We start from the raw sequence: 20,874 nt of genomic DNA, 5'->3' as shown, positions 1-20,874 counted from the left end.
ACACACACACCCGCACACACCCGCGCACGCGCACACACACACACACACACACACACACACACACACACGTCTATCACTACATTATTAATGACATTAGTGCAGGCTGAGAAATCCCTCCCTTTTTATTTTGTATTTATTTATTTCACCTTTATTTAACCAGGTAGGACAGTTGAGAACACCTTTATTTAACCAGGTAGGACAGTTGAGAACACCTTTATTTAACCAGGTAGGACAGTTGAGAACACCTTTATTTAACCAGGTAGGACAGTTGAGAACACCTTTATTTAACCAGGTAGGACAGTTGAGAACACCTTTATTTAACCAGGTAGGACAGTTGAGAACACCTTTATTTAACCAGGTAGGACAGTTGAGAACACCTTTATTTAACCAGGTAGGACAGTTGAGAACACCTTTATTTAACCAGGTAGGACAGTTGAGAACACCTTTATTTAACCAGGTAGGACAGTTGAGAACACCTTTATTTAACCAGGTAGGACAGTTGAGAACAAGTTCTCATTTACAGCTGCGACCTGGCCAAGATAAAGCAAAGCAGTTCGACATACAACAACACAGAGTTACCCAATAAACAAGCCAATGACACAGTAGAAATATATATATACAGCATGTACACATGAGGTAGGATAAGATATGTAAGGCAATAAATAGGCCATGGGGGCAAAGTAATTACAATATAGCAATTAAACACTGGAGTTGTAGGGTGTGCAGAAGATGAATGTGCAAGTTGAGATACTGGGGTGCAAAGGAGCAAGATAAATAAATAAATACAGTATGGGGATGAGGTAGATTGGATTTACAGGTGCAGTGATCCCTTAAGGCAGATGTACTGTACATAGCCTCAGAGGTGTCATGCCCATAGGAGGCACAGGAGCACAGTGACCCCTCAGATTAGTCCTTCAAAACAAAAGTAGGCTCCCAATCTCCCAATCTCATAACTGGCTACCAAGAAGCCATTTCAGGCCGTCAATCAAGTTAGAGTAGCTAGCCTGTCTAACTATCTTAGCTGGCATGCCTAGTACTCATACTTTGTGGCCCCTCAGACTTTGGGTTGCATGAGGCCCCTGCATTGTCTTGCTGTATTGTCACTGATCTGGTGTTGCTGTTTTGAATGTTTGACTGGCCAACCTCTACACGCAGTGAAACTTGTGTTATGTTGTTGTTGTTAAAGTACTAGCTATAAAGTAATGTGTTTGTCATTGTGGTGTGTCTGGTGTCTTAAAATGCAGCAAGTGTGACTTAACTGAAGTACCACATTTTACTCAGTCATAACAAACCAACACTGTTGTTGGTTAGTGTGGTCAACCTGTGGTCAATCTGTCTCACAGTGGTTGTGGTTCACCTGACAAACATAACCACATCCCACCATGTCCACTATGTCAGCCCAACCAGGGTAAACACACATGGCCACAGAGCCAAAGCCAGATCCAGAACCAGACAGAACCAGACCAGGACAGGAGGACTACAGATGATACCAGACAAACTGAAAAGTACTTAACCTGAAATACAAGCCTGTGCTTAGGACCTTACATATCTAGTGGACAGTATTCTAGGATTGGACCTGGGTACAATGACGAGATGATGGGTTGGTTTTAGGGAACGTTTGGGAGTTCCAACCCCCAGTGAGCAACACATTCCACTGCACAGCCCACGCTGCCCCAAAGCATCATGGGAGGATTTAGCACACTTCAGAGAAAACTAGACCTCTGTCCCCCAATGACAAGGGCTTCAGGAAGACCTATGAGGACAAAATTCTTTCCAAAGGACACACACGTCTCTGGCCTATACCCTAACCCTAACCCTGCCGGCACACACACATCTCTGGCCTATACCCCATCCCTCTGGCCTATTCCCTAATCCTATCCCTCTGGCCTATTCCCTAACCCTATACCTCTGGCCTATTCCCTAACCCTATACATCTGGCCTATTCCCTAACCCTATCCCTCTGGCCTATTCCCTAACCCTATACCTCTGGCCTATTCCCTAACCCTATAACTCTGTCCTATTCCGTAACCCTATCCCTCTGACCTATTCCCTAACCCTATACCTCTGGCCTATTCCCTAACCCTATACCTCTGGCCTATTCCCTAACCTATACCTCTGTCCTATTCCCTAACCCTATCCCTCTGTCCTATTCCCTAACCCTATTTCCTCTGGCCTATTCCCTAACCCTATCCCTCTGGCCTATTCCCTAACCCTATACCTCTGGCCTATTCCCTAACCCTATAACTCTGGCCTATTCCCTAACCCTATCCCTCTGGCCTATTCCCTAACCCTATCCCTCTGGCCTATTCCCTAACCCTATCCCTCTGGCCTATTCCCTAACCCTATTCCCTTACCCTATACCTCTGGCCTATTCCCTAACCCTATCCCTCTGGCCTATTCCCTAACCCTATACCTCTGGCCTATTCCCTAACCCTATACCTCTGGCCTATTCCCTAACCCTATACCTCTGGCCTATTCCCTAACCCTATACCTCTGTCCTATTCGCTAACCCTATCCCTCTGGCCTATTCCCTAACCCTATACCTCTGTCCTATTCCCTAACCCTATACCTCTGGCCTATTCCCTAACCCTATACCTCTGTCCTATTCCCTAACCCTATACCTCTGGCCTATTCCCTAACCCTATCCCTCTGGCCTATTCCCTAACCCTATACCTCTGGCCTATTCCCTTACCCTATACCTCTGGCCTATTCCCTAACCCTATACCTCTGGCCAATTCCCTAACCCTATCCCTCTGGCCTATTCCCTAACCCTATACCTCTGGCCTATTCCCTAACCCTATACCCCTGGCCTATTCCCTAACCCTATACCTCTGGCCTATTCCCTAACCCTATACCTCTGTCCTATTCCCTAACCCTATCCCTCTGGCCTATTTCCTAGCCCTATACCTCTGTCCTATTCCCTAACCCTATACCTCTGTCCTATTCCCTAACCCTATCCCTCTGGCCTATTCCCTTACCCTATACCTCTGGCCTATTCCCTAACCCTATACCTCTGTCCTATTCACTAACCCTATCCCTCTGGCCTATTCCCTAACCCTATACCTCTGTCCTATTCCCTAGCCCTATACCTCTGTCCTATTCCCTAATCCTATACCTCTGGCCTATTCCCTAACCCTATACCTCTGGCCTATTCCCTAACCCTATACCTCTGGCCTATTCCCTAACCCTATCCCTCTGTCCTATTCCCTAACCCTATACCTCTGGCCTATTCCCTAACCTTATACATCTGGACTATACCCTAACCCTATACCTCTGGCCTATTCCCTAACCCTATCCCTCTGGCCAATTCCCTAACCCTATCCCTCTGGCATATTCCCTAACCTTATACATCTGGACTATTCCCTAACCCTATACCTATGGCCTATTCCCTGACCCTATACCTCTAGCCTATTCCCTAACCCTATACCTCTGGCCTATTCCCTAACCCTATCCCTCTGGCCTATTCCCTAACCCTATCCCTCTGGCATATTCCCTAACCTTATACATCTGGACTATACCCTAACCCTATACCTCTGGCCTATTCCCTAACCCTATACCTCTGGCCTATTCCCTAACCCTATACCTCTGGCCTATTCCCTAACCATATACCTCTGTCCTATTCCCTAACCCTATACCTCTGTCCTATTCCCTAACCCTATCCCTCTGGCCTATTCCCCAACCCTATACCTCTGGCCTATTCCCTAACCCTATCCCTCTGGCCTATTCCCTAACCCTATACCTCTGTCCTATTCCCTAACCCTATCCCTCTGGCCTATTCCCTTACCCTATACCTCTGGCCTATTCCCTTACCCTATACCTCTGGCCTATTCCCTAACCCTATACCTCTGGCCTATTCCCTTACCCTATACCTCTGTCCTATTCCCTAACCCTATCCCTCTGGCCTATTCCCTAACCCTATACCTCTGGCCTATTCCCTTACCCTATACCTCTGGCCTATTCCATAACCCTATACATCTGTCCTATTCCCTGACCCTATTCCCTTACCCTATACCTCTGGCCTATTCCATAACCCTATACCTCTGTCCTATTCCCTGACCCTATTCCCTTACCCTATACCTCTGGCCTATTCCCTAACCCTATCCCTCTGGCCTATTCCCTAACCCTATACCTCTGTCCTATTCCCTAACCCTATCCCTCTGGCCTATTCCCTAACCCTATACCTCTGGCCTATTCCCTTACCCTATCCCTCTGGCCTATTCCCTAACCCTATACCTCTGTCCTATTCCCTAACCCTATAACTCTGTCCTATTCCCTAACCCTATACCTCTGTCCTATTCCCTAACCCTATAACTCTGGCCTATTCCCTAACCCTATACCTCTGGCCTATTCCCTTACCCTATACCTCTGGCCTATTCCATAACCCTATACCTCTGGCCTATTCCCTAACCCTATACCTCTGGCCTATTCCATAACCCTATACCTCTGGCCTATTCCCTAACCCTATACCTCTGGCCTATTCCATAACCCTATACCTCTGGCCTATTCCCTAACCCTATACCTCTGGCCTATTCCCTAACCCTATACCTCTGGCCTATTCCCTTACCCTATACCTCTGGCCTATTCCCTAACCCTATACCTCTGTCCTATTCCCTGACCCTATTCCCTTACCCTATACCTCTGGAATAATCCCTAACCCTATCCCTCTGGCCTATTCCATAACCCTATTTCCTCTGGCCTATTCCCTAACCCTATACCTCTGGCCTATTCCCTAACCCTATTTCCTCTGGCCTATTCCCTAACCCTATACCTCTGGCCTATTCCCTAACCCTATACCTCTGGCCTATTCCCTAACCCTATACCTCTGTCCTATTCCCTAACCCTATTTCCTCTGGCCTATTCCCTAACCCTATCCCTCTGGCCTATTCTCTAACCCTATACCTCTGGCCTATTCCCTAACCCTATAACTCTGGCCTATTCCCTAACCCTATCCCTCTGGCCTATTCCCTAACCCTATCCCTCTGGCCTATTCCCTAACATTATCCCTCTGGCCTATTCCCTAACCCTATACCTCTGGCCTATTCCCTAACCCTATCCCTCTGGCCTATTCCCTAACCCTATCCCTCTGGCCTATTCCCTAACCCTATACCTCTGGCCTATTCCCTAACCCTATACCTCTGTCCTATTCCCTAACCCTATCCGTCTGGCCTATTCCCTTACCCTATCCCTCTGGCCTATTCCCTAACCCTATACCTCTGGCCTATTCTCTAACCCTATATCTCTGGCCTATTCCCTAACCCTATACCTCTGGCCTATTCCCTAACCCTATACCTCTGTCCTATTCCCTAACCCTATACCTCTGGCCTATTCCATAACCCTATACCTCTGGCCTATTCCCTAACCCTATACCTCTGGCCTATTCCCTAACCCTATACCTCTGGCCTATTCCCTTACCCTATACCTCTGGCCTATTCCCTAACCCTATACCTCTGTCCTATTCCCTGACCCTATTCCCTTACCCTATACCTCTGGAATAATCCTTAACCCTATCCCTCTGGCCTATTCCATAACCCTATACCTCTGTCCTATTCCCTAACCCTATCCCTCTGGCCTATTCCCTAACCCTATACCTCTGGCCTATTCCCTTACCCTATCCCTCTGGCCTATTCCCTAACCCTATACCTCTGTCCTATTCCCTAACCCTATACCTCTGGCCTATTCCCTTACCCTATCCCTCTGGCCTATTCCCTAACCCTATACCTCTGTCCTATTCCCTAACCCTATACCTCTGGCCTATTCCCTAACCCTATTTCCTCTGGCCTATTCCCTAACCCTATACCTCTGGCCTATTCCCTAACCCTATTTCCTCTGGCCTATTCCCTAACCCTATACCTCTGGCCTATTCCCTAACCCTATACCTCTGGCCTATTCCCTAACCCTATACCTCTGTCCTATTCCCTAACCCTATTTCCTCTGGCCTATTCCCTAACCCTATCCCTCTGGCCTATTCCCTAACCCTATACCTCTGGCCTATTCCCTAACCCTATAACTCTGGCCTATTCCCTAACCCTATCCCTCTGGCCTATTCCCTAACCCTATCCCTCTGGCCTATTCCCTAACCCTATCCCTCTGGCCTATTCCCTAACCCTATACCTCTGGCCTATTCCCTAACCCTATCCCTCTGGCCTATTCCCTAACCCTATCCCTCTGGCCTATTCCCTAACCCTATACCTCTGGCCTATTCCCTAACCCTATACCTCTGTCCTATTCCCTAACCCTATCCGTCTGGCCTATTCCCTTACCCTATCCCTCTGGCCTATTCCCTAACCCTATACCTCTGGCCTATTCTCTAACCCTATATCTCTGGCCTATTCCCTAACCCTATACCTCTGGCCTATTCCCTAACCCTATACCTCTGTCCTATTCCCTAACCCTATACCTCTGGCCTATTCCCTAACCCTATACCCCTGGCCTATTCCCTAACCCTATACCTCTGGCCTATTCCCTAACCCTATACCTCTGGCCTATCCCCTATCCCTCTGGCCTATTCCCTAACCCTATACCTCTGGCCTATTCCCTAACCCTATCCCTCTGGCCTATTCCCTAACCCTATACCTCTGGCCTATCCCCTATCCCTCTGGCCTATCCCCTATCCCTCTGGCCTATTCCCTAACCCTATACCTCTGGCCTATTCCCTTACCCTATACCTCTGGCCTATTCCCTAACCCTATACCTCTGTCCTATTCCCTGACCCTATTCCCTTACCCTATACCTCTGGAATAATCCTTAACCCTATCCCTCTGGCCTATTCCATAACCCTATACCTCTGTCCTATTCCCTAACCCTATCCCTCTGGCCTATTCCCTAACCCTATACCTCTGGCCTATTCCCTTACCCTATCCCTCTGGCCTATTCCCTAACCCTATACCTCTGTCCTATTCCCTAACCCTATCCCTCTGGCCTATTCCCTAACCCTATACCTCTGTCCTATTCCCTAACCCTATACCTCTGGCCTATTCCCTAACCCTATTTCCTCTGGCCTATTCCCTAACCCTATACCTCTGGCCTATTCCCTAACCCTATTTCCTCTGGCCTATTCCCTAACCCTATACCTCTGGCCTATTCCCTAACCCTATACCTCTGGCCTATTCCCTAACCCTATACCTCTGTCCTATTCCCTAACCCTATTTCCTCTGGCCTATTCCCTAACCCTATCCCTCTGGCCTATTCCCTAACCCTATACCTCTGGCCTATTCCCTAACCCTATAACTCTGGCCTATTCCCTAACCCTATCCCTCTGGCCTATTCCCTAACCCTATCCCTCTGGCCTATTCCCTAACCCTATACCTCTGGCCTATTCCCTAACCCTATCCCTCTGGCCTATTCCCTAACCCTATCCCTCTGGCCTATTCCCTAACCCTATACCTCTGGCCTATTCCCTAACCCTATACCTCTGTCCTATTCCCTAACCCTATCCGTCTGGCCTATTCCCTTACCCTATCCCTCTGGCCTATTCCCTAACCCTATACCTCTGGCCTATTCTCTAACCCTATATCTCTGGCCTATTCCCTAACCCTATACCTCTGGCCTATTCCCTAACCCTATACCTCTGTCCTATTCCCTAACCCTATACCTCTGGCCTATTCCCTAACCCTATACCCCTGGCCTATTCCCTAACCCTATACCTCTGGCCTATTCCCTAACCCTATACCTCTGGCCTATCCCCTATCCCTCTGGCCTATTCCCTAACCCTATACCTCTGGCCTATTCCCTAACCCTATACCTCTGGCCTATTCCCTTACCCTATACCTCTGGCCTATTCCCTAACCCTATACCTCTGGCCAATTCCCTAACCCTATCCCTCTGGCCTATTCCCTAACCCTATACCTCTGGCCTATTCCCTAACCCTATACCCCTGGCCTATTCCCTAACCCTATACCTCTGGCCTATTCCCTAACCCTATACCTCTGTCCTATTCCCTAACCCTATCCCTCTGGCCTATTCCCTAGCCCTATACCTCTGTCCTATTCCCTAACCCTATACCTCTGTCCTATTCCCTAACCCTATCCCTCTGGCCTATTCCCTTACCCTATACCTCTGGCCTATTCCCTAACCCTATACCTCTGTCCTATTCACTAACCCTATCCCTCTGGCCAATTCCCTAACCCTATCCCTCTGGCATATTCCCTAACCTTATACATCTGGACTATTCCCTAACCCTATACCTATGGCCTATTCCCTGACCCTATACCTCTAGCCTATTCCCTAACCCTATACCTCTGGCCTATTCCCTAACCCTATCCCTCTGGCCTATTCCCTAACCCTATCCCTCTGGCATATTCCCTAACCTTATACATCTGGACTATACCCTAACCCTATACCTCTGGCCTATTCCCTAACCCTATACCTCTGGCCTATTCCCTAACCCTATACCTCTGGCCTATTCCCTAACCATATACCTCTGTCCTATTCCCTAACCCTATACCTCTGTCCTATTCCCTAACCCTATCCCTCTGGCCTATTCCCCAACCCTATACCTCTGGCCTATTCCCTAACCCTATCCCTCTGGCCTATTCCCTTACCCTATACCTCTGGCCTATTCCCTTACCCTATACCTCTGGCCTATTCCCTAACCCTATACCTCTGGCCTATTCCCTTACCCTATACCTCTGTCCTATTCCCTAACCCTATCCCTCTGGCCTATTCCATAACCCTATACCTCTGGCCTATTCCCTTACCCTATACCTCTGGCCTATTCCATAACCCTATACATCTGTCCTATTCCCTGACCCTATTCCCTTAACCTATACCTCTGGCCTATTCCATAACCCTATACCTCTGTCCTATTCCCTGACCCTATTCCCTTACCCTATACCTCTGGCCTATTCCCTAACCCTATACCTCTGGCCTATTCCCTTACCCTATACCTCTGGCCTATTCCCTAACCCTATACCTCTGGCATATTCCCTAACCTTATACATCTGGACTATTCCCTTACCCTATACCTCTGGCCTATTCCCTAACCCTATACCTCTGGCCTATCCCCTATCCCTCTGGCCTATCCCCTATCCCTCTGGCCTATTCCCTAACCCTATCCCTCTGGCATATTCCCTAACCTTATACATCTGGACTATTCCCTAACCCTATACCTATGGCCTATTCCCTGACCCTATACCTCTAGCCTATTCCCTAACCCTATACCTCTGGCCTATTCCCTAACCCTATCCCTCTGGCCTATTCCCTAACCCTATCCCTCTGGCATATTCCCTAACCTTATACATCTGGACTATACCCTAACCCTATACCTCTGGCCTATTCCCTAACCCTATACCTCTGGCCTATTCCCTAACCCTATACCTCTGGCCTATTCCCTAACCATATACCTCTGTCCTATTCCCTAACCCTATACCTCTGTCCTATTCCCTAACCCTATCCCTCTGGCCTATTCCCCAACCCTATACCTCTGGCCTATTCCCTAACCCTATCCCTCTGGCCTATTCCCTTACCCTATACCTCTGGCCTATTCCCTTACCCTATACCTCTGGCCTATTCCCTAACCCTATACCTCTGGCCTATTCCCTTACCCTATACCTCTGTCCTATTCCCTAACCCTATCCCTCTGGCCTATTCCATAACCCTATACCTCTGGCCTATTCCCTTACCCTATACCTCTGGCCTATTCCATAACCCTATACATCTGTCCTATTCCCTGACCCTATTCCCTTACCCTATACCTCTGGCCTATTCCATAACCCTATACCTCTGTCCTATTCCCTGACCCTATTCCCTTACCCTATACCTCTGGCCTATTCCCTAACCCTATACCTCTGGCCTATTCCCTTACCCTATACCTCTGGCCTATTCCCTAACCCTATACCTCTGGCCAATTCCCTAACCCTATCCCTCTGGCCTATTCCCTAACCCTATACCTCTGGCCTATTCCCTAACCCTATACCCCTGGCCTATTCCCTAACCCTATACCTCTGGCCTATTCCCTAACCCTATACCTCTGTCCTATTCCCTAACCCTATACCTCTGGCCTATTCCCTAGCCCTATACCTCTGTCCTATTCCCTAACCCTATACCTCTGTCCTATTCCCTAACCCTATCCATCTGGCCTATTCCCTTACCCTATACCTCTGGCCTATTCCCTAACCCTATACCTCTGTCCTATTCCCTAACCCTATCCCTCTGGCCTATTCCCTAGCCCTATACCTCTGTACTATTCCCTAACCCTATACCTCTGTCCTATTCCCTAACCCTATCCCTCTGGCCTATTCCCTAACCCTATACCTCTGTCCTATTCCCTAACCCTATCCCTCTGGCCTATTCCCTAACCCTATACCTCTGGCCTATCCCCTATCCCTCTGGCCTATCCCCTATCCCTCTGGCCTATTCCCTAACCCTATACCTATGGCCTATTCCCTGACCCTATACCTCTGGCCTATTCCCTAACCCTATCCCTCTGGCCTATTCCCTAACCCTATCCCTCTGGCATATTCCCTAACCTTATACATCTGGACTATACCCTAACCCTATACCTCTGGCCTATTCCCTAACCCTATACCTCTGGCCTATTCCCTTACCCTATACCTCTGTCCTATTCCCTAACCCTATCCCTCTGGCCTATTCCCTAACCCTATACCTCTGGCCTATCCCCTATCCCTCTGGCCTATCCCCTATCCCTCTGGCCTATTCCCTAACCCTATACCTCTGGCCTATTCCCTAATCCTATACCTCTGGCCTATTCCCTAACCCTATACCTCTGTCCTATTTCCTAACCCTATCCATCTGGCCTATTCCCTAACCCTATACCTCTGGCCTATTCCCTAACCCTATACCTCTGGCCTATTCCCTAACCCTATACCTCTGGCCTATTCCCTAACCCTATCCCTCTGGCCTATTCCCTAACCCTATACCTCTGGCCTATTCCCTAACCCTATCCCTCTGGCCTATTCCCTAACCCTATACCTCTGGCCTATTCCCTAACCCTATCCCTCTGGCCTATTCCCTAACCCTATACCTCTGGCCTATTCCCTTACCCTATACCTCTGGCCTATTCCCTAACCCTATACCTCTGGCCTATTCCCTAACCCTATACCTCTGGCCTATTCCCTAACCCTATACCTCTGGCCTATTCCCTAACCCTATACCTCTGTCCTATTCCCTTACCCTATACCTCTGGCCTATTCCCTAACCCTATCCCTCTGGCCTATTCCCTAACCCTATACCTCTGGCCTATTCCCTAACCCTATACCTCTGGCCTATTCCCTTACCCTATACCTCTGGCCTATTCCCTAACCCTATACCTCTGGCCAATTCCCTAACCCTATCCCTCTGGCCTATTCCCTAACCCTATACCTCTGGCCTATTCCCTAACCCTATACCCCTGGCCTATTCCCTAACCCTATACCTCTGGCCTATTCCCTAACCCTATACCTCTGTCCTATTCCCTAACCCTATACCTCTGGCTTATTCCCTAGCCCTATACCTCTGTCCTATTCCCTAACCCTATACCTCTGTCCTATTCCCTAACCCTATCCCTCTGGCCTATTCCCTTACCCTATACCTCTGGCCTATTCCCTAACCCTATACCTCTGTCCTATTCCCTAACCCTATCCCTCTGGCCTATTCCCTAGCCCTATACCTCTGTACTATTCCCTAACCCTATACCTCTGTCCTATTCCCTAACCCTATCCCTCTGGCCTATTCCCTAACCCTATACCTCTGTCCTATTCCCTAACCCTATCCCTCTGGCCTATTCCCTAACCCTATACCTCTGGCCTATCCCCTATCCCTCTGGCCTATCCCCTATCCCTCTGGCCTATTCCCTAACCCTATACCTATGGCCTATTCCCTGACCCTATACCTCTGGCCTATTCCCTAACCCTATCCCTCTGGCCTATTCCCTAACCCTATCCCTCTGGCATATTCCCTAACCTTATACATCTGGACTATACCCTAACCCTATACCTCTGGCCTATTCCCTAACCCTATACCTCTGGCCTATTCCCTTACCCTATACCTCTGTCCTATTCCCTAACCCTATGCCTCTGGCCTATTCCCTAACCCTATACCTCTGGCCTATCCCCTATCCCTCTGGCCTATCCCCTATCCCTCTGGCCTATTCCCTAACCCTATACATCTGGCCTATTCCCTAACCCTATACCTCTGGCCTATTCCCTAACCCTATACCTCTGTCCTATTCCCTAACCCTATCCCTCTGGCCTATTCCCTAACCCTATAACTCTGGCCTATTCCCTAACCCTATACCTCTGGCCTATTCCCTAACCCTATACCTCTGGCCTATTCCCTAACCCTATCCCTCTGGCCTATTCCCTAACCCTATACCTCTGGCCTATTCCCTAACCCTATCCCTCTGGCCTATTCCCTAACCCTATACCTCTGGCCTATTCCCTAACCCTATCCCTCTGGCCTATTCCCTAACCCTATCCCTCTGGCCTATTCCCTAACCCTATCCCTCTGGCCTATTCCCTAACCCTATACCTCTGGCCTATTCCCTAACCCTATACCTCTGTCCTATTCCCTAACCCTATACCTCTGGCCTATTCCCTAACCCTATACCTCTGGCCTATTCCCTAACCCTATACCTCTGGCCTATTCCCTAACCCTATCCCTCTGGCCTATTCCCTAACCCTATACCTCTGGCCTATTCCCTAACCCTATCCCTCTGGCCTATTCCCTAACCCTATACCTCTGGCCTATTCCCTAACCCTATCCCTCTGGCCTATTCCCTAACCCTATCCCTCTGGCCTATTCCCTAACCCTATACCTCTGTCCTATTCCCTAACCCTATACCTCTGGCCTATTCCCTAACCCTATACCTCTGGCCTATTCCCTTACCCTATACCTCTGTCCTATTCCCTAACCATATCCCTCTGGCCTATTCCCTAACCCTATACCTCTGGCCTATCCCCTATCCCTCTGGCCTATCCCCTATCCCTCTGGCCTATTCCCTAACCCTATACCTCTGGCCTATTCCCTAACCCTATACCTCTGGCCTATTCCCTAACCCTATACCTCTGTCCTATTCCCTAACCCTATCCCTCTGGCCTATTCCCTAACCCTATACCTCTGGCCTATTCCCTAACCCTATACCTCTGGCCTATTCCCTAACCCTATACCTCTGGCCTATTCCCTAACCCTATCCCTCTGGCCTATTCCCTAACCCTATACCTCTGGCCTATTCCCTAACCCTATCCCTCTGGCCTATTCCCTAACCCTATACCTCTGGCCTATTCCCTAACCCTATCCCTCTGGCCTATTCCCTAACCCTATACCTCTGGCCTATTCCCTTACCCTATACCTCTGGCCTATTCCCTAACCCTATACCTCTGGCCTATTCCCTAACCCTATACCTCTGGCCTATTCCCTAACCCTATACCTCTGGCCTATTCCCTAACCCTATACCTCTGTCCTATTCCCTTACCCTATACCTCTGGCCTATTCCCTAACCCTATCCCTCTGGCATATTCCCTAACCCTATACCTCTGGCCTATTCCCTAACCCTATACCTCTGGCCTATTCCCTTACCCTATACCTCTGGCCTATTCCCTAACCCTATACCTCTGGCCAATTCCCTAACCCTATCCCTCTGGCCTATTCCCTAACCCTATACCTCTGGCCTATTCCCTAACCCTATACCTCTGGCCTATTCCCTAACCCTATCCCTCTGGCCTATTCCCTAACCCTATACCTCTGGCCTATTCCCTAACCCTATCCCTCTGGCCTATTCCCTAACCCTATCCCTCTGGCCTATTCCCTAACCCTATACCTCTGTCCTATTCCCTAACCCTATACCTCTGGCCTATTCCCTAACCCTATACCTCTGTCCTATTCCCTAACCATATCCCTCTGGCCTATTCCCTAACCCTATACCTCTGGCCTATCCCCTATCCCTCTGGCCTATCCCCTATCCCTCTGGCCTATTCCCTAACCCTATACCTCTGGCCTATTCCCTAACCCTATACCTCTGGCCTATTCCCTAACCCTATACCTCTGTCCTATTCCCTAACCCTATCCCTCTGGCCTATTCCCTAACCCTATACCTCTGGCCTATTCCCTAACCCTATACCTCTGGCCTATTCCCTAACCCTATACCTCTGGCCTATTCCCTAACCCTATCCCTCTGGCCTATTCCCTAACCCTATACCTCTGGCCTATTCCCTAACCCTATCCCTCTGGCCTATTCCCTAACCCTATACCTCTGGCCTATTCCCTAACCCTATCCCTCTGGCCTATTCCCTAACCCTATACCTCTGGCCTATTCCCTTACCCTATACCTCTGGCCTATTCCCTAACCCTATACCTCTGGCCTATTCCCTAACCCTATACCTCTGGCCTATTCCCTAACCCTATACCTCTGGCCTATTCCCTAACCCTATACCTCTGTCCTATTCCCTTACCCTATACCTCTGGCCTATTCCCTAACCCTATCCCTCTGGCATATTCCCTAACCCTATACCTCTGGCCTATTCCCTAACCCTATACCTCTGGCCTATTCCCTTACCCTATACCTCTGGCCTATTCCCTAACCCTATACCTCTGGCCAATTCCCTAACCCTATCCCTCTGGCCTATTCCCTAACCCTATACCTCTGGCCTATTCCCTAACCCTATACCTCTGGCCTATTCCCTAACCCTATCCCTCTGGCCTATTCCCTAACCCTATACCTCTGGCCTATTCCCTAACCCTATCCCTCTGGCCTATTCCCTAACCCTATCCCTCTGGCCTATTCCCTAACCCTATACCTCTGTCCTATTCCCTAACCCTATACCTCTGGCCTATTCCCTAACCCTATACCTCTGTCCTATTCCCTAACCATATCCCTCTGGCCTATTCCCTAACCCTATACCTCTGGCCTATCCCCTATCCCTCTGGCCTATCCCCTATCCCTCTGGCCTATTCCCTAACCCTATACCTCTGGCCTATTCCCTAACCCTATACCTCTGGCCTATTCCCTAACCCTATACCTCTGTCCTATTCCCTAACCCTATCCCTCTGGCCTATTCCCTAACCCTATACCTCTGGCCTATTCCCTAACCCTATACCTCTGGCCTATTCCCTAACCCTATACCTCTGGCCTATTCCCTAACCCTATCCCTCTGGCCTATTCCCTAACCCTATACCTCTGGCCTATTCCCTAACCCTATCCCTCTGGCCTATTCCCTAACCCTATACCTCTGGCCTATTCCCTAACCCTATCCCTCTGGCCTATTCCCTAACCCTATACCTCTGGCCTATTCCCTTACCCTATACCTCTGGCCTATTCCCTAACCCTATACCTCTGGCCTATTCCCTAACCCTATACCTCTGGCCTATTCCCTAACCCTATACCTCTGGCCTATTCCCTAACCCTATACCTCTGTCCTATTCCCTTACCCTATACCTCTGGCCTATTCCCTAACCCTATCCCTCTGGCATATTCCCTAACCCTATACCTCTGGCCTATTCCCTAACCCTATACCTCTGGCCTATTCCCTTACCCTATACCTCTGGCCTATTCCCTAACCCTATACCTCTGGCCAATTCCCTAACCCTATCCCTCTGGCCTATTCCCTAACCCTATACCTCTGGCCTATTCCCTAACCCTATACCCCTGGCCTATTCCCTAACCCTATACCTCTGGCCTATTCCCTAACCCTATACCTCTGTCCTATTCCCTAACCCTATACCTCTGGCTTATTCCCTAGCCCTATACCTCTGTCCTATTCCCTAACCCTATACCTCTGTCCTATTCCCTAACCCTATCCCTCTGGCCTATTCCCTTACCCTATACCTCTGGCCTATTCCCTAACCCTATACCTCTGTCCTATTCCCTAACCCTATCCCTCTGGCCTATTCCCTAGCCCTATACCTCTGTACTATTCCCTAACCCTATACCTCTGTCCTATTCCCTAACCCTATCCCTCTGGCCTATTCCCTAACCCTATACCTCTGTCCTATTCCCTAACCCTATCCCTCTGGCCTATTCCCTAACCCTATACCTCTGGCCTATCTCCTATCCCTCTGGCCTATCCCCTATCCCTCTGGCCTATTCCCTAACCCTATACCTATGGCCTATTCCCTGACCCTATACCTCTGGCCTATTCCCTAACCCTATCCCTCTGGCCTATTCCCTAACCCTATCCCTCTGGCATATTCCCTAACCTTATACATCTGGACTATACCCTAACCCTATACCTCTGGCCTATTCCCTAACCCTATACCTCAGGCCTATTCCCTTACCCTATACCTCTGTCCTATTCCCTAACCCTATCCCTCTGGCCTATTCCCTAACCCTATACCTCTGGCCTATCCCCTATCCCTCTGGCCTATCCCCTATCCCTCTGGCCTATTCCCTAACCCTATACCTCTGGCCTATTCCCTAACCCTATACCTCTGGCCTATTCCCTAACCCTATACCTCTGGCCTATTCCCTAACCCTATCCCTCTGGCCTATTCCCTAACCCTATACCTCTGGCCTATTCCCTAACCCTATCCCTCTGGCCTATTCCCTAACCCTATACCTCTGGCCTATTCCCTAACCCTATCCCTCTGGCCTATTCCCTAACCCTATCCCTCTGGCCTATTCCCTAACCCTATCCCTCTGGCCTATTCCCTAACCCTATACCTCTGGCCTATTCCCTAACCCTATACCTCTGTCCTATTCCCTAACCCTATACCTCTGGCCTATTCCCTAACCCTATACCTCTGGCCTATTCCCTAACCCTATACCTCTGGCCTATTCCCTAACCCTATCCCTCTGGCCTATTCCCTAACCCTATACCTCTGGCCAATTCCCTAACCCTATCCCTCTGGCCTATTCCCTAACCCTATACCTCTGGCCTATTCCCTTACCCTATACCTCTGGCCTATTCCCTAACCCTATACCTCTGGCCTATTCCCTAACCCTATACCTCTGGCCTATTCCCTAACCCTATACCTCTGGCCTATTCCCTAACCCTATACCTCTGTCCTATTCCCTTACCCTATACCTCTGGCCTATTCCCTAACCCTATCCCTCTGGCATATTCCCTAACCCTATACCTCTGGCCTATTCCCTAACCCTATACCTCTGGCCTATTCCCTTACCCTATACCTCTGGCCTATTCCCTAACCCTATACCTCTGGCCAATTCCCTAACCCTATCCCTCTGGCCTATTCCCTAACCCTATACCTCTGGCCTATTCCCTAACCCTATACCCCTGGCCTATTCCCTAACCCTATACCTCTGGCCTATTCCCTAACCCTATACCTCTGTCCTATTCCCTAACCCTATACCTCTGGCTTATTCCCTAGCCCTATACCTCTGTCCTATTCCCTAACCCTATACCTCTGTCCTATTCCCTAACCCTATCCCTCTGGCCTATTCCCTTACCCTATACCTCTGGCCTATTCCCTAACCCTATACCTCTGTCCTATTCCCTAACCCTATCCCTCTGGCCTATTCCCTAGCCCTATACCTCTGTACTATTCCCTAACCCTATACCTCTGTCCTATTCCCTAACCCTATCCCTCTGGCCTATTCCCTAACCCTATACCTCTGTCCTATTCCCTAACCCTATCCCTCTGGCCTATTCCCTAACCCTATACCTCTGGCCTATCTCCTATCCCTCTGGCCTATCCCCTATCCCTCTGGCCTATTCCCTAACCCTATACCTATGGCCTATTCCCTGACCCTATACCTCTGGCCTATTCCCTAACCCTATCCCTCTGGCCTATTCCCTAACCCTATCCCTCTGGCATATTCCCTAACCTTATACATCTGGACTATACCCTAACCCTATACCTATGGCCTATTCCCTAACCCTATACCTCAGGCCTATTCCCTTACCCTATACCTCTGTCCTATTCCCTAACCCTATCCCTCTGGCCTATTCCCTAACCCTATACCTCTGGCCTATCCCCTATCCCTCTGGCCTATCCCCTATCCCTCTGGCCTATTCCCTAACCCTATACCTCTGGCCTATTCCCTAACCCTATACCTCTGGCCTATTCCCTAACCCTATACCTCTGGCCTATTCCCTAACCCTATACCTCTGGCCTATTCCCTAACCCTATCCCTCTGGCCTATTCCCTAACCCTATACCTCTGGCCTATTCCCTAACCCTATCCCTCTGGCCTATTCCCTAACCCTATACCTCTGGCCTATTCCCTAACCCTATCCCTCTGGCCTATTCCCTAACCCTATCCCTCTGGCCTATTCCCTAACCCTATCCCTCTGGCCTATTCCCTAACCCTATACCTCTGGCCTATTCCCTAACCCTATACCTCTGTCCTATTCCCTAACCCTATACCTCTGGCCTATTCCCTAACCCTATACCTCTGGCCTATTCCCTAACCCTATCCGTCTGGCCTATTCCCTAACCCTATCCCTCTGGCCTATTCCCTAACCCTATCCCTCTGGCCTATTCCCTAACCCTATACCTCTGGCCTATTCCCTAACCCTATCCCTCTGGCCTATTCCCTAACCCTATCCCTCTGGCCTATTCCCTAACCCTATACCTCTGTCCTATTCCCTAACCCTATACCTCTGGCCTATTCCCTAACCCTATACCTCTGGCCTATTCCCTTACCCTATACCTCTGTCCTATTCCCTAACCATATCCCTCTGGCCTATTCCCTAACCCTATACCTCTGGCCTATCCCCTATCCCTCTGGCCTATCCCCTATCCCTCTGGCCTATTCCCTAACCCTATACCTCTGGCCTATTCCCTAACCCTATACCTCTGGCCTATTCCCTAACCCTATACCTCTGTCCTATTCCCTAACCCTATCCCTCTGGCCTATTCCCTAACCCTATACCTCTGGCCTATTCCCTAACCCTATACCTCTGGCCTATTCCCTAACCCTATACCTCTGGCCTATTCCCTAACCCTATCCCTCTGGCCTATTCCCTAACCCTATACCTCTGGCCTATTCCCTAACCCTATCCCTCTGGCCTATTCCCTAACCCTATACCTCTGGCCTATTCCCTAACCCTATCCCTCTGGCCTATTCCCTAACCCTATACCTCTGGCCTATTCCCTTACCCTATACCTCTGGCCTATTCCCTAACCCTATACCTCTGGCCTATTCCCTAACCCTATACCTCTGGCCTATTCCCTAACCCTATACCTCTGGCCTATTCCCTAACCCTATACCTCTGTCCTATTCCCTTACCCTATACCTCTGGCCTATTCCCTAACCCTATCCCTCTGGCATATTCCCTAACCCTATACCTCTGGCCTATTCCCTAACCCTATACCTCTGGCCTATTCCCTTACCCTATACCTCTGGCCTATTCCCTAACCCTATACCTCTGGCCAATTCCCTAACCCTATCCCTCTGGCCTATTCCCTAACCCTATACCTCTGGCCTATTCCCTAACCCTATACCCCTGGCCTATTCCCTAACCCTATACCTCTGGCCTATTCCCTAACCCTAACCCTATACCTCTGTCCTATTCCCTAACCCTATACCTCTGGCTTATTCCCTAGCCCTATACCTCTGTCCTATTCCCTAACCCTATACCTCTGTCCTATTCCCTAACCCTATCCCTCTGGCCTATTCCCTTACCCTATACCTCTGGCCTATTCCCTAACCCTATACCTCTGTCCTATTCCCTAACCCTATCCCTCTGGCCTATTCCCTAGCCCTATACCTCTGTACTATTCCCTAACCCTATACCTCTGTCCTATTCCCTAACCCTATCCCTCTGGCCTATTCCCTAACCCTATACCTCTGTCCTATTCCCTAACCCTATCCCTCTGGCCTATTCCCTAACCCTATACCTCTGGCCTATCTCCTATCCCTCTGGCCTATCCCCTATCCCTCTGGCCTATTCCCTAACCCTATACCTATGGCCTATTCCCTGACCCTATACCTCTGGCCTATTCCCTAACCCTATCCCTCTGGCCTATTCCCTAACCCTATCCCTCTGGCATATTCCCTAACCTTATACATCTGGACTATACCCTAACCCTATACCTCTGGCCTATTCCCTAACCCTATACCTCAGGCCTATTCCCTTACCCTATACCTCTGTCCTATTCCCTAACCCTATCCCTCTGGCCTATTCCCTAACCCTATACCTCTGGCCTATCCCCTATCCCTCTGGCCTATCCCCTATCCCTCTGGCCTATTCCCTAACCCTATACCTCTGGCCTATTCCCTAACCCTATACCTCTGGCCTATTCCCTAACCCTATACCTCTGTCCTATTCCCTAACCCTATCCCTCTGGCCTATTCCCTAACCCTATAACTCTGGCCTATTCCCTAACCCTATACCTCTGGCCTATTCCCTAACCCTATACCTCTGGCCTATTCCCTAACCCTATCCCTCTGGCCTATTCCCTAACCCTATACCTCTGGCCTATTCCCTAACCCTATCCCTCTGGCCTATTCCCTAACCCTATACCTCTGGCCTATTCCCTAACCCTATCCCTCTGGCCTATTCCCTAACCCTATCCCTCTGGCCTATTCCCTAACCCTATCCCTCTGGCCTATTCCCTAACCCTATACCTCTGGCCTATTCCCTAACCCTATACCTCTGTCCTATTCCCTAACCCTATACCTCTGGCCTATCCCCTATCCCTCTGGCCTATTCCCTAACCCTATCCCTCTGGCCTATTCCCTAACCCTATACCTCTGGCCTATTCCCTTACCCTATACCTCTGGCCTATTCCCTAACCCTATACCTCTGGCCTATTCCCTAACCCTATACCTCTGGCCTATTCCCTAACCCTATACCTCTGGCCTATTCACTAACCCTATACCTCTGTCCTATTCCCTTACCCTATACCTCTGGCCTATTCCCTAACCCTATCCCTCTGGCCTATTCCCTAACCCTATACCTCTGGCCTATTCCCTAACCCTATACCTCTGGCCTATTCCCTTACCCTATACCTCTGGCCTATTCCCTAACCCTATACC

General features: G+C 49.6%; 1 protein-coding gene across 2 annotated transcripts in view; it reads right to left on the bottom strand.

Annotated features, from left to right (window-relative positions):
* The window catches only part of LOC110520475 (uncharacterized), a 149,151-nt gene that overhangs the window by 72,974 nt on the left and 55,303 nt on the right, over positions 1-20,874 (bottom strand). The gene's annotated exons all lie outside the window — the stretch shown is intronic.

Source organism: Oncorhynchus mykiss, chromosome 3 (genome assembly GCF_057628025.1).
Source record: "Oncorhynchus mykiss isolate SJ-2025 chromosome 3, ASM5762802v1, whole genome shotgun sequence".
Classification (NCBI taxonomy): domain Eukaryota; kingdom Metazoa; phylum Chordata; class Actinopteri; order Salmoniformes; family Salmonidae; genus Oncorhynchus; species Oncorhynchus mykiss.
Note: the sequence above shows the minus strand (reverse complement) of the source record. Positions and strands in the feature narration are given on the sequence as shown.